Raw genomic sequence first — 12602 nt, 5'->3', positions numbered from 1 at the left:
CAGTACCAAGCAGTTTCTTAAATTAGTGCAAGCTTCAATGACCCCCCCTTCTCCGCTAAACCTGGATTTTAGAGCAGTAAGCTGTGTTTTTAAAAATAAGTTGGAATTGTATCCATTGGGTAGCATGTATTTCTGGAACATCATTAAATGACAAAAGTCCAGTAAAAGTCAAGTCGGTGAAGAGATTTCTTTAAAATTGTATAAATTGCAATAGTTCAGCAAATGTCTTCTTCTTCAAATCCATAAAAAATGAAATTTCCTGACCGAATAGGCAGAATTTTTGCTAGAATGTTAACTGAGCTGCACAAAAGTTGTGGGTTGACTTTTATCTTTTCAAAAGGAACAAAGTCAAACACAAAGTCATACCATAAAACTTTTCTGTGTACTAAATCTCTTCCTAGTTATAGGGAACTACATAGGAATAAGCAATGATTCATCTGCAAGATTCAGCTGAAATGACATGTTGTTTCATTCAGTAGAAATCAATGGTTTTAGTTCAGCATAACCATCCAAGATGAATTTGTTTCAAAGTTAGTCTTTGTCTAGAGCATAGATTATTTGCATTTCTTTATTTTGTACAGGCACAATGATGAATTGGGGTTAAATCACTGGTTTATGAATACAGCCATTCTTTATTTAATTTAAAGTAAGCAAGAACCAGCTGATCTGTAAAGATTCTGCCCAAGGGAGCTGTCTGATTTCCACAGCTGGATTTCCAGTATTAAATGCTGATGAAACTACAGCATGTCTCTAATTTCCAAACACTGTTTGATCCTTTCAGGAAGCATCTCCAGGTTCGCAGTTATGAAAAGTCTGACCACGATACAAGAACATTTAGTGTACTAGTTCATCAGTTTATCCGTTCCTCTTGACATTTCCAAGGCTTGTGGTTGTTTTATTAAATTGAGCCTTAAGAACTTATACTAGGTTAAAGTTCTGCAATTTCAGTCTGAATTCTTGGCACCTTCTTTTCTCTCACCAACATTCCTCCCTCCCCTCTTCTAAAAACATTTTTTCCTTCAATTGAAAGCAATTATTATTATTACTATTATCATTTATTACATGTCCACCAGTTTGAAACCTCACTCAAGTGACCATTATTAAATTGTCAGCCTTTACTGTAAGTGTCTGAAATAATATTTTGCCTGATCTTATGCTTCCACCAATGCTCCCAAGACGCATACTTCCAGCAGGGGCTCCCATATAGCATTGAGAGGGTACCATGGGGAATTTTCTGTTGAAAATTTAGATCTCATCTATCTAGCTGGCTTACATTTTATCAGCCACCAGAGCTCTGGCTAGTGGCTCTCCTCATCCTCACCAACCTGTGCCTCATGATGTCCGGAACTAGATAAGGGAAGAGAGTGAGCATTCTAATTTGGACACGGGAAATTTCCATGTGTTGGTGACATGCATGTATGGAACTCTAGTTTGGATATTCTTAAGCATGTTAATAATAACAATCTTTGCATTCGATATAGTGCTTGATATAGACGTCTCAAAGTGCTTCACAGAATATATTGTAAAGTGGAATGACTGTATATTTTGTGGGCGAAATGCGGAAGCCAATTCTGCAAGCAGTGTCCCACAAACAGTCATAGATTGAGTGACCAAATGATTATTTTTATTTTTTTGAAGGGATTATTACCCCGGAAAAGCGATCCGGCAATCGACGAAAAAGCGCGTTCCTACTTACTGCTCGGATACATCTCAGAACGCTGCCCAATGGTCACAGAGGTAAGAGAAAACAGTAACAGTTTCAAAAAGGGGAGAAAAACATAAGACCGTAATCCAGATTGCCACAAAGAGTCCAGATTGCCATTGAAATTGGTGATATCAGTCATGATCAGTAACTTGAGATGTGGGGGAGGGGTAAAGGAGACCTTGAGTAATTGACGTTGTGGCGTTGTGTAAGCTTATTATTTGTTAAAATCCAATTATTTTTGTTGGGTGCTTCAGTATTGCATCTCATTGAAAGACATTATCATGTCATGACATGTACATGTACAACAAATGTTTTTTTTGTTTATAATCTTTTCACAACATTGCGCATCCAAACGCAACTTGGCTCTAAATGCTTGCTTGACCTGTTTGTTTCAGACATTGCGTCATCACCTATTGCTGCTTGAAAAAGAAATTCAATCATGGCGCCTGCTGTTTTCTGAGAAGTACACAGTGTTTTGTTCTAGTTCTGGTTAAGGACTGTGGACTGGACTGTGATTTCTCTCCCCTATTTTATTTCTTACTTATCCCACGTGCTAGATATTGCGAAAACCAAGTGGCTGAACATGTTCTTGGTTATATTTTAGGTCAGGTGAGTTCATTGAAAAGAGCCCGATGGCAGCATTACAGACTTGGAGACTTGCCCAGACATATACCACTCAGCATTTCTTGTGTATTCCCTCATCCCTTACCAATCACCAAAAAAAAACATGTGGTACTTTGTAAGGCATCTAGTTTGAACAGTTGACTCACAAAAAGGTTGAAAATTCAGAAATTATGTTTTGATTGGAATTCAGGGTGTGTTTACTTATCTCAGGGATTGAGCTGTTGCTGTGCTGTATGAGCAGAGTCAATTTGGTGACTTGGCAGAGGAACAATGAACGTTTGTTTGATATGAGAGAGAGAGAGATGAAAAGAGACAAAGGCTTTGAATAGTTGATAGTGTCAATTGTATTGGTGCTTTTTTAAAAAATCAGTGGGAATGTAAATTCATCCTGTAACAAGTGATCTAAAGACACATTTAACAGAAACGCAACAAAGCTATCTGGTAAGTAAGAGTGCAATTTGCATAAATATTTTTCAAGTTGAATGCATTTTATGGAGTACAAAAATGATAAAAGGTCAATTGGCCTTCTTCAAAGTTAGATGCATCGTAGTATGTGAGTGTTAAAATGTTACATTAAATGGTTGCAGTTCTGAAAGATCTCACTCTCAAATTTAAGCAGGTTAAATCAACATTTTCATTTTAGTTGTGGAAATGATTTTCCGTGGGATGTGGGCAAAAAGGTGTGGCATGAGTAGTTCCAAGATTTTTAACCCAATTTAATCTAATGAGTAGAATCGTACTTTGATGGCGATACTTTAAGAAAATAATGGTCACTTACCATCCGTACCGAGAGATCAGAATCCTGTGCCCATATCTGTTCCCCTTGCTGGATTGATCCTTTTGCGTAAGATGCCTGTGACTGATGCAGCTTAAATAAGCAGAGCCTATTAACCCGTGTGAAATGATTGCCAAGACTCGTTAAGCATCCTTCCACTGTTTCATAAGATAGTTCAAAATCAAATGACTTTTTTTGTTTGTTTCTTGAGGTAAACCATCATTCTTGGGAAAATCGTCTGTATTATCAAAACTTTAATTTTGCAATCTAAAAAAAAGTGTGTTGGATTTAAAGGCATTGTGCCTCTCATACTGTAGGTCTTAAAAATCAGGATTCATATACATCAGAAGTAAAGACTGAGGTCCTGTAGCTGTGACCACATCGAGAGAAAATTTTAGGAGTAAAGAGCTGTGCAGAAAGGACATGCTTTTTGCACAGCTGAAGTCAGTGGATATGCAGATTCAGTTCAGTCTGCCAATTGCTGGTCCAGACATTCAGTAGGATGGTGGAGGTTTAGAGGTTTTGTGGTTTCTGTTTCTCTTTTGATTTGTAAACTCAGAACAGTTCTTCTCCTAGTGTACAGCTGCTGAATTCTGAATCTTTCCGGTACCAGCTGTGCAAGCGGTGATTGTAATGAGGTGCTCCTTGTTTCCTTTAACTCGTGGTTCTCTGTGAAATACCCTCTCTGAGGACTAGGACATTTCAAACTCTAGTTCTATTGTGCTTTTTTTTAGTTATATAAACAGTGCAAAGAGGATGATCCCGAGTGTTAGAGGAATGATCTACAAGCAATAGTTTAGACCAATTAGGGCTCTTCAGTCCTGAAAAGCAAAGTTTAAGAAGGCACTTTCATGGAGGTCTTTATGATGTTAAATGGGATTGAGAAAGTATATTTTTTGATGCACCAAAACAACATATTTCAGGTTTGAGGTTGCAAAGGGTAATTTCATGACAGACACAAGAAAGTATTGCTTTGTCCAGAGTGTAATTAATGCCTGAATATACAAATGTTATGTTGTTGTTGCTATTGTTGAATCAGGTTACCTGTTTCAGGCCACAACGCTAGACTCATGAAAAAGAAAAATCTTGATCTGTGAGGATGATATAGTGGGTATTGTGGCAGAATTAAATCAAATGGACCAAAGGTGCATTCATCATCTGAACCACTCTTGTGAGTGGGCAGGGCTCGATTGTCTGAGAGGGCAGGAAACTATTCCCAGACCCCTTCTAGCTCCATTTAGAGACTAGTTGTGGGGAGATGCATTAACAGTGAGGGAGTGTAAAATCCCACAGAATTTTTCCTTTTCTGTCTGTGTCTCATTCCCCCCTCTCCCACTACGTGGAAGAATTTGACCTCCATTCCCCGCCTCTCTAAGACAGCAATGGTTGAAGTTGCAAATGATGAATTATGAACATGGGAGCATTTCCAACAGCTGAGTGTCAGATCCTCAGTCAGCTCGTCTCTATAGGGTTGCCGTGTAACCAGTAGCTAAATCTGTTACGTCAGCCTGCTGAGAAGCTTCCGTTAATCGTGTTAATGTGCCTTGGCGTGGAGCCCAGCAGTGGTTCCTTGATATTCTTGAGCCCATTGTGTAAGGATGCTTCACATTGTTGAGCAATACAGAATGTTTCAAAATTTCCATAAATCACCCCAGCCATATCACAGGCGCATCTGCTTACAATTCCCGTACAGACGGGAGGTACAGTAAACGATGACTCGGACAACAAGCCAGAGGCAAGAATGCAAGAGTTTTTTTTAAGATCATCTCGTCTAATAAAGATGTTTGATAAAAGATTTTGTCGTAACAAAGTACTCAGCCCAAATAAGTTCGGCCAGCTGTGCTTCTATAATGCCAAGAAGAAAAAAAGAACATTTTGTTTGCAGAGTTTCCTTTTAATACATTTTCTGTTTCATAAATATGCTTTTTTGCTTGTTATTTTTAGCAATGATATTAACAGAGAGGTTTATCATGAGCTCCTCCAATGATTTAGACCAGGGTGGTCCAACCTTTTGGCACAGCAATGTCCCACAAACAGTCGTGACCTTCCTGTGTTCTCAGGTGTGAGGGGAGGGGACTTCAACTCTTTCCCACTTTGTCCCCATGACAACCTTATTCATTGTTCCAAAAAAACATTAGCTCCATGACAAGTTATTGAGGTCCTCCTTAGTCTCCTCTCCGTCTGCCTCATTGTTACTGTAAATCTACTTCAGAATTGGGAAGCTGGCCAGACACTGCAAAGTGCATTCCCGTTTCCGAGGTTAGCACCACATCCTCCTCTCGCAGCCAAGAGTTTAATTTATCTGTTCCGTAATGGTGTGACTGAGCAAACCAGCATGTATTAATTTAAGTAAGTGATGGCTTCTCCCCCAACTATGGATGAAGTAGCTCTGATCCACAATGGCCTTGTTCATAACCCCTGCTCCTACACCTCAACAACAACAAACAACAAATTACATTTGTAAACGCCTTTCCGGTCAGGAAGACATCCCAATGCATCAAGACGTCCTCCTGACAAGAAAGGTGCTATTTAAATGTATATTTGCATTGCAGGATTTTCACTGTTCAGTTTAGCTAGATCCTGTTTTCTGAACTTCCCTGTGAGTGAGGTTATAAGGTACACTTGCAGTGCTTGCTGCAAAATTGTCTCCAAATTCCAGTCTTAAAGGATTAAGCTTCAGCTCTTAAAGGTAGCTGGCCTGAGATCAACACTTGTAGAAATTAATCCATGACATTGTATGACTGGACTAACTGGTTTAGTCAACTTTTAGACAACTTTCAGGCCACAAGAGGAACGCCCTCAGGCCCTCTGTTTGGTCTCCTCCTTCCATAATACACAACCTTCCCGTTACATCATCGAGCAATTTCTTAAATATATTCAGCGCTCTGTCTTCCACCTACCTTCCCCATTCCAATTTACAGTTAAGAAATATTTCCTTTTGTCTGTCTCAAAATCTCCTTTCTAAACCTTGAACCTGTACCCTGTTGTTCTGCCGCCTCTTGTCTGAAAATATTGTTCTGGCTTTAGTTGCTCATTAGCAACTTGTCTACCACTTAAGGTCTCTGTGAGGTACCTCTTTTCATAGCTGAGGAGATCAGCTTATCTAGTCATTCCTCTTGTCTTATCCCTCTAACCTTTGGACCTTTTTTGCCTTTAGTCCTATCCTTAAAAATTGCTGAAATTTGACAGCCCAAGACTCATCAGCACAGATGGCAACTGAAGATTTTCCTCCTATTTCTTTCCCCACTCCAAAACACAAAGTTCCTTGCGTGCTTTTGAATCTGGTAAGATAAACAAGTCTTTGTTCATAGCAACTATTTATCATATAATCAGCTGAGCTGTTTGCTCAACGCATCGCAATGAAACTTTCATTTTGAGAGATTGAATCTCTGATTTGCGAAGCAAAGTTGGAAGTAGAAGGGCCTGCTATTAACTCCTCAGTTTCAGAACTTTGGGTGGGGAGGCAGAGACATAGCCCTTCTTAATCAACATTTAGTGGTCCCTGTTGGAAAAGGGGTGGGGGGACTTCAGGTGAGTGCAGAGAGCTGGTTTAAATAGCCTGCTGAGATTCATTGAATACTCTTGGTTGAGGTATTTGAGGTGTATCATTTCCGAGTCCCTGCCATCGAGAATTAAGGGGAGGAAATTGCAAAAATAAAACTTTCAACGTGACTCATGGACCAAAGTGGCAACTCTGGTTTGCTGAATAATAATCGTGGTAGAATATTAGCAGGATGTCTGAGTTAGGTGTTGGAAAATTAAAAAGTGCTTGTTTGGGGAAGAAGCTTTCAAGCCTGGGAGATGGAAATAAACAGAGGAAGTTTTAAATTAAACAGGAAAGATACAAGGTTATGACGGAGAAGGAAAACAAAGAGGTTTGACGTTTATTTTCTTTTTTTGGTGGCGCTTTATATTAGACTTGTCAAGTTAGATTCTCACATATACAAGATCAGTCGCAGTGAATGTGAAAATAAATCCGGGGAGGATTTGTGCCTGTAAGTCTTATAGTAACTGAGTGAGGCTAATTACTGTTGCGATCTTTGATCCAGCGAGACTCCTTATGAAGTACCATGAACAAAATTATTTGTTGATTTATTTCTGAAATGCTTTTTCTGCTCCACTGAAATGCTCTGGAACTCTTGACTCAAAATTTCATTGTGTAGTGTCATCTCTTTTTCCACCTTTAAATTCCTCTAACAAACATCTTTGTTTGACAAATTTGGTTGACAAATCCTTAACCTCACTCAGACTGAGAATCCCCATCATTTGTGCTTCAAGGCAGTTGGTCCACATGGTAGGAGTAAGCAAGTCCAGTTGTTGTTTGTCATTGCCCTGGCCAGTTCAGACCTCCTAGAGTTGGATCAGCAAGTACAACGTCCTTCTGGCGTTTGGGTGCAGATTTTGCTGCCTTTAGAACTAACATGCATTGGATATTTTGGATAGATAGATGTCTGGTACAATAACCGTGCCAGGGCTGGTCCCTGTTAATAATAATAATGCTTGTGCTTTTCACATCTTCTAGACATCTTAAAGCGGTTCACAGAATAGACTGTAAAGTGAATTGTCTGTATATTTGTGGGCGAAATGCGGCAACCAATTGCGCACAGCAGTGTCCCACAAACAGTTGTGGATTGAAATGACTAATTTATTATTGTTTTTTTTGAGGGATTATTATCAGGCATGTGGAATAAGAAAAGTTGCCCAAGGTTTCACCCTGCCGGGAATCAAACCCAGGTCTCTCACTTGCAAAGCAAGTGCTCTAACCACTGAGCTTGATGGTGGAAGTGGAAGTGGCACAACAGGCAGCTTTTACAATCCTGCATTTCCCCCTTTTGCTATAATAAGTTCTTGGTCTAAAGAGACAAAATGTGGGTGGAAAGCAACTGCATTCTATATCCCTGTAAACCTGACCTTCCATGAGTTGCAATCTTGGTACTTGAGAATTTGGTTCGCGCACAGTAAATGTGGTCATGACTCTGATTCTCTCTGCCTCCACCCTCAATTCCAGGACAACTGACATCCTGACAGACTGTCTGTCTGTCAAACATCAAGCCTTGGATGAGAGCCAACTTTCTACAGCTGAATGTCAGAAAGATCGAGGCCCTGCTAATTGGTTCGCTCCAGTGCCTCCGCACCTCAGGCACTGGTGGCATCAACATTCATGATTGCACACTCCACCTCACCAAACAAGTCCGGAACCTGGGTGTCTTGTTCGACCCTCAACTGTCCTTTCTCCCCCATATCTGTGACATAATCCGCTGTGCCTTCCTCTGCACAGTTGCCTGACTTCGCCACTGCCTCATGCCTCAGGCTGCCAAAACCCTCATACATGCATTCGTCACCTCAAGGCTCAACTGCGGAAACTCCCCTCTTGTCGGCCTCCCCAACTCTTCCCTCCACAAGCTGCAGATCATCCAGAACTCTGCAGCTCGTGTCCTCTCCTGCACCAGACTCCATGACCCCACCTCCGCCCTCGCCCGACCCCACTGGCTCCCCATCCCCCAGAGGATAGAATTCAAAATCCTCGTCATCACTTTCAAAGCCCACCACAGCCTTGTTTCCTCCTACATCTCTGACCTGCTGACCCCCAATCAACCTGTCTGCTCCCTCTGCTCAGCAGGCTCCGGCCTGCTACATGTCTCCCACCTGACCCACCCTACCATCGGCGGCCGGGCTTTCAGCCTCTCTGCCCCCACCCTCTGGAACTTCATCCCACAATCCCTTCACCTTGCTCTATCCTTTACCTCCTGCAAGGCACGACTCAAGACCCTCCTTTTCAACCGTGACTTCACCCACTCTCCTACCTCTCTGCCCTCCCTCATCTCAACCTTCCCGCCCCCCCCACCACGCTCGGGTCCTGATCCCTGACTGTTCAGCGCCTTCGGATGTCTTCCGGACATGAAAGGAACTTTACAAATGTAATCTTCTTGTTGTTGGTTCTGTGTGTCATTCTTTATTGAAAAGCTTCAAACATTTCAAAGTCCATTAATATTGTTAGCCATGTGAATTATGCACCTTCCATCCTCTCCTATGTAATGTGTTGGGATGAAAGGCTCACCATTCTCTTTGTTTTGTTCAGCAGAATCTTTAGTTCCCTCCCACACACACACACACACACCTTTAATCGCTCAGTATCCACTTAGACCTGGTATTCCCAGTGGCATCTTGTAATGCACTATTAGTTTCTGATTGTCTTTTCAGTTGCTATTTCCATGGCTTTCAATGATTACTCAACATGCACCCAATAAACACTATATTTGATGATGTGATATTCTCTTAGGGCTGCAGATCAGAGAACAAATATTTCCACGTATTTATCTTTTTGATTGAACAGTTAATTTAGTTATTTTCAGCCAAATTGCTGATACCTCCATTGGGAGAAGGAGGGGAGAGGTATGAATTATTGACCGACATGGGCTGTACAAAGGAAGGAAACGTTTTAATAGGTTGCATTGTTTTTTGTTTTGATGAATTTTACGCTTGTCCAAGTGAAGGATGTAAATGTTGGGAGTTCGAACATATTTTCCATCATGAAGGGCCAACATCAAAATGCTTAGGATGCTTTTACTAAGCAATGGCACTCTGTACAATACCCTCTCTGTGGAATGTTTGCTGCAATGATTCTCGTGGTATGTGGAGAATGCAGCTTGTACCATTTTGTGCTTACCACACCCTACTTGCGTGAGATTGTGGTGCACCACTTTTTAAACACCTCATCTCTTGTTTGGTTTTTCCGACCTTGGCAACTGGAAGCTCTGTATGTGTTTAGGTCTCGTGTATTTTACATTCTTTTGGTACTTTAATTTTAAGAGCTCCGAGACTACCCTGCATGAACAACAACAACAAAATTGCATTTATAGAGCGCCTTTCACGTTGGGAGAACATCCCAAGGCGCTGGACAGAAGGGTGCTATATCCACATAAATTGTATTTGTGGTTATAATGATTATAATCCTTGCATTTGATATAGTGCCTTATCACATCTTCAAGAAGTCTCAAAAGCTCTTCACAGAAGGTACTGTAAAGTGAATTGACTGTATATTTTGTGGACCGAACATGGTAGCCAATTGTGGACAATAGTGTCCCATGGACAATTGTGAATTGAGTGATCCAATTTTTTTAAAAAAAAATGGGATTATTACCCCTCGGAAAAGCGATTTGCTAATTGACAAACAACTGGGTCACTCCTTACTGCTATGTAAACAGAGGCGTGTGTAGTAAGGAAACTTGCCTGAAGTTTCACCCTGCCCGGGAATAGAACCAGGCCCTCTTGCTTGTGCTCTAACCAATGCACTACAAGGACTCCACTTGGTGGTGGTGGTATACAAATAATACTCTCCAGTACATCCCTTAACAATTCATAGAGGGGAGAAAGAACCTGACCTAGTTGCTATGATTGACCGGTCATAGGTTGACCAGTCACCAAACTCCCCAACCTTAAACCGCGGTGCCCATTCACGGCAGGAAATTGTAATTGGTACTCCTAAGCTTTGGTAAACTTAAAAGATCTTCAGATTTTGTGTTGAGGTTCTTCTGAGTTATTTTAACGCTAAATGTATTGATGATACTTGAAGTAAATTTGATGCTGCTAAAAAGTGGCTCCATTAACTCATGTTTTTATGGGGGAGGCAGGCAAAAACAATAACTGGAGATGGTCTGAACTCAGAACCATTCTTCCCATTGAAATAAATTGGAACTCATAAACATCAGGGTGTTGGTGACAGGTGGGAATAGACATGGCACAAGAGTGTTTACCACTGATCTCTTTGTTATGCAGAAGTGCTTTAATATCCTTTGGCAGATTCTGTTGTGCTGGTTTCATGAGCAGTCTGATTACTCAGCTTGCAGAAGGTTATATCACTTGGAGAAGATCACGCATCCCATTGCACATTTCATCGTCTGGTCACTTTTGAACCTTGCGGTCAGAATTAGCAAAATTCACATTTCAATCCACATTTTGTACGAGGCTGTTTTTCAACTTTGGCACCACTTTGATTACTTTGTATTATTGATTAGTCCTTTTATTCTGACAAAGGGAACAATCCAGATGGATCATATGGGTCATCATGAGGTCAGCTGTTCTTTTTCATTGTTGATTAGTTTTCCAGAATGTAAATGTACCCTTTTGTCTGTTTTTTGTGCATTGTTTCAAAAAACCCAGAGGATTAGTTGTAGAGGAGTGTTTCTAAAATGGAAGAGAGCTAGTGGATGTTGCACAAAATTGTAATGATAGATATTTTTTAGAGTCAGTCAAAAAATGTTAAAAATCAACAAAATGTTGTGGTGTGTTATCCCATTCCAAATTCACTTTTAAGGGAAAGTCATTAAGGCAAAGAATAGCCTTTTTGTAAAGGATCACTGTTAGATATTATTAACTTGTAAATTGGGCAGGAAAATTGTTGAGGGCCTGGAACTCATTTCGGTGTTGGAAAACGTAGACGAGATGCACCACTATTCCCCGCCCACAAAATGCAAAGTAAAAGTTTATTGTGAAAAACAATTCATGTTGGACCTGTTGAAGCCTGCTGTGCGCAATTGGCTGCCGCGTTCGCCCACAAATATACAGTCAATTCACTTCACAGTGTGTTCTGTGAAGCGCTTTGGGACGTCCCCCCGACGTGAAAAGCGCTATACCAAATGCAAGGATTATTATTATTAAGCCATGTAGAGGAATACATAATAATAATAATAGGACACATGCAATATTCCCAAACTGCAGCAGCTTGCACTTGCATAGCGCCTCTCACATAGGATCATTGTCTCAAAAGCTCTTTACAGTGGGAATGGTCAGTCACTAAGCACAAAAATAGGGCATAACCCATGTGAAAATTGGAGGTGGTGAAAAAAATAGGGTAACAGATTCGGGAGTAAGATGTGAGATTTATGAGCAGAACGGGCTACAGTATACGTGAATATTATGCATAATGGCAGTCCGATTCAGGAGAGCAAAGTCTGGGTACTCAGAAAAAAAACAGATACAATTCCAGCCACCCACTATGTTTACCTATATTACCTGTAGTAACTTGCATTGGCAAGACTATTTCTGACAGAAAAGCTTCCTTAAAAGTTTCCTCAGGGCATCAACTATGCTCATTTGGGGACTCGCAGGTAGCCTGGTCAGATTAATGGTGTCAAGTTTATTTCCTATTTCATTATTTGAGAAAGCACTCATTCCCAAGGCGGAGATCTCTGTGGATGAAAGGCTGTGTAATTTGTGCTTTCAAAGGTTCTTTATCTATCCAAATCACTCACGTGAAGATATGGTACCTAACTGCCTTTCAAACTTAGAAATTTGCGGTTTCTTACATACTATGTACAGTGTCTTGAGTATAAATGCTGCTTTATTTAATTTATTGCACACTAAATGCATCCCATATTGGGAGTTAAAACTTGATAAGGGTCATGTTTCAGTATTTAAAAAATTCCTTGCTGGTTTCCAGCAATTTTTGTTCCAATTTGCCATTTCCACTCCTAATACAAATAACAAAATTGCATACAT

The 12602-nt window shown here is 40.6% G+C and overlaps 1 protein-coding gene across 6 annotated transcripts in view; it reads left to right on the top strand.

Annotated features, from left to right (window-relative positions):
* The window catches only part of LOC103181828 (protein kinase C and casein kinase substrate in neurons protein 2), a 103123-nt gene that overhangs the window by 34074 nt on the left and 56447 nt on the right, over window positions 1-12602 (top strand). For 5 of the 6 annotated variants that reach the window (XM_042335812.1, XM_042335815.1, XM_042335813.1 and 2 more), the window contains exon 1: window positions 1652-1737. The exons of the other annotated variant lie outside the window; for it this stretch is intronic. The gene's annotated coding sequence lies outside the window, so the exon portion shown is untranslated. Of the gene's footprint in view, window positions 1-1651; window positions 1738-12602 lie in introns of those variants that run through there. 6 annotated transcript variants of the gene reach the window in all.

This window comes from Callorhinchus milii, unplaced genomic scaffold (assembly GCF_018977255.1).
Source record: "Callorhinchus milii isolate IMCB2004 unplaced genomic scaffold, IMCB_Cmil_1.0 Scaffold5, whole genome shotgun sequence".
Taxonomy (NCBI): Eukaryota; Metazoa; Chordata; class Chondrichthyes; order Chimaeriformes; family Callorhinchidae; genus Callorhinchus; species Callorhinchus milii.
The sequence above is the reverse complement of the archived record's forward strand: the minus strand, read 5'-3'. Positions and strand labels throughout refer to the sequence as shown.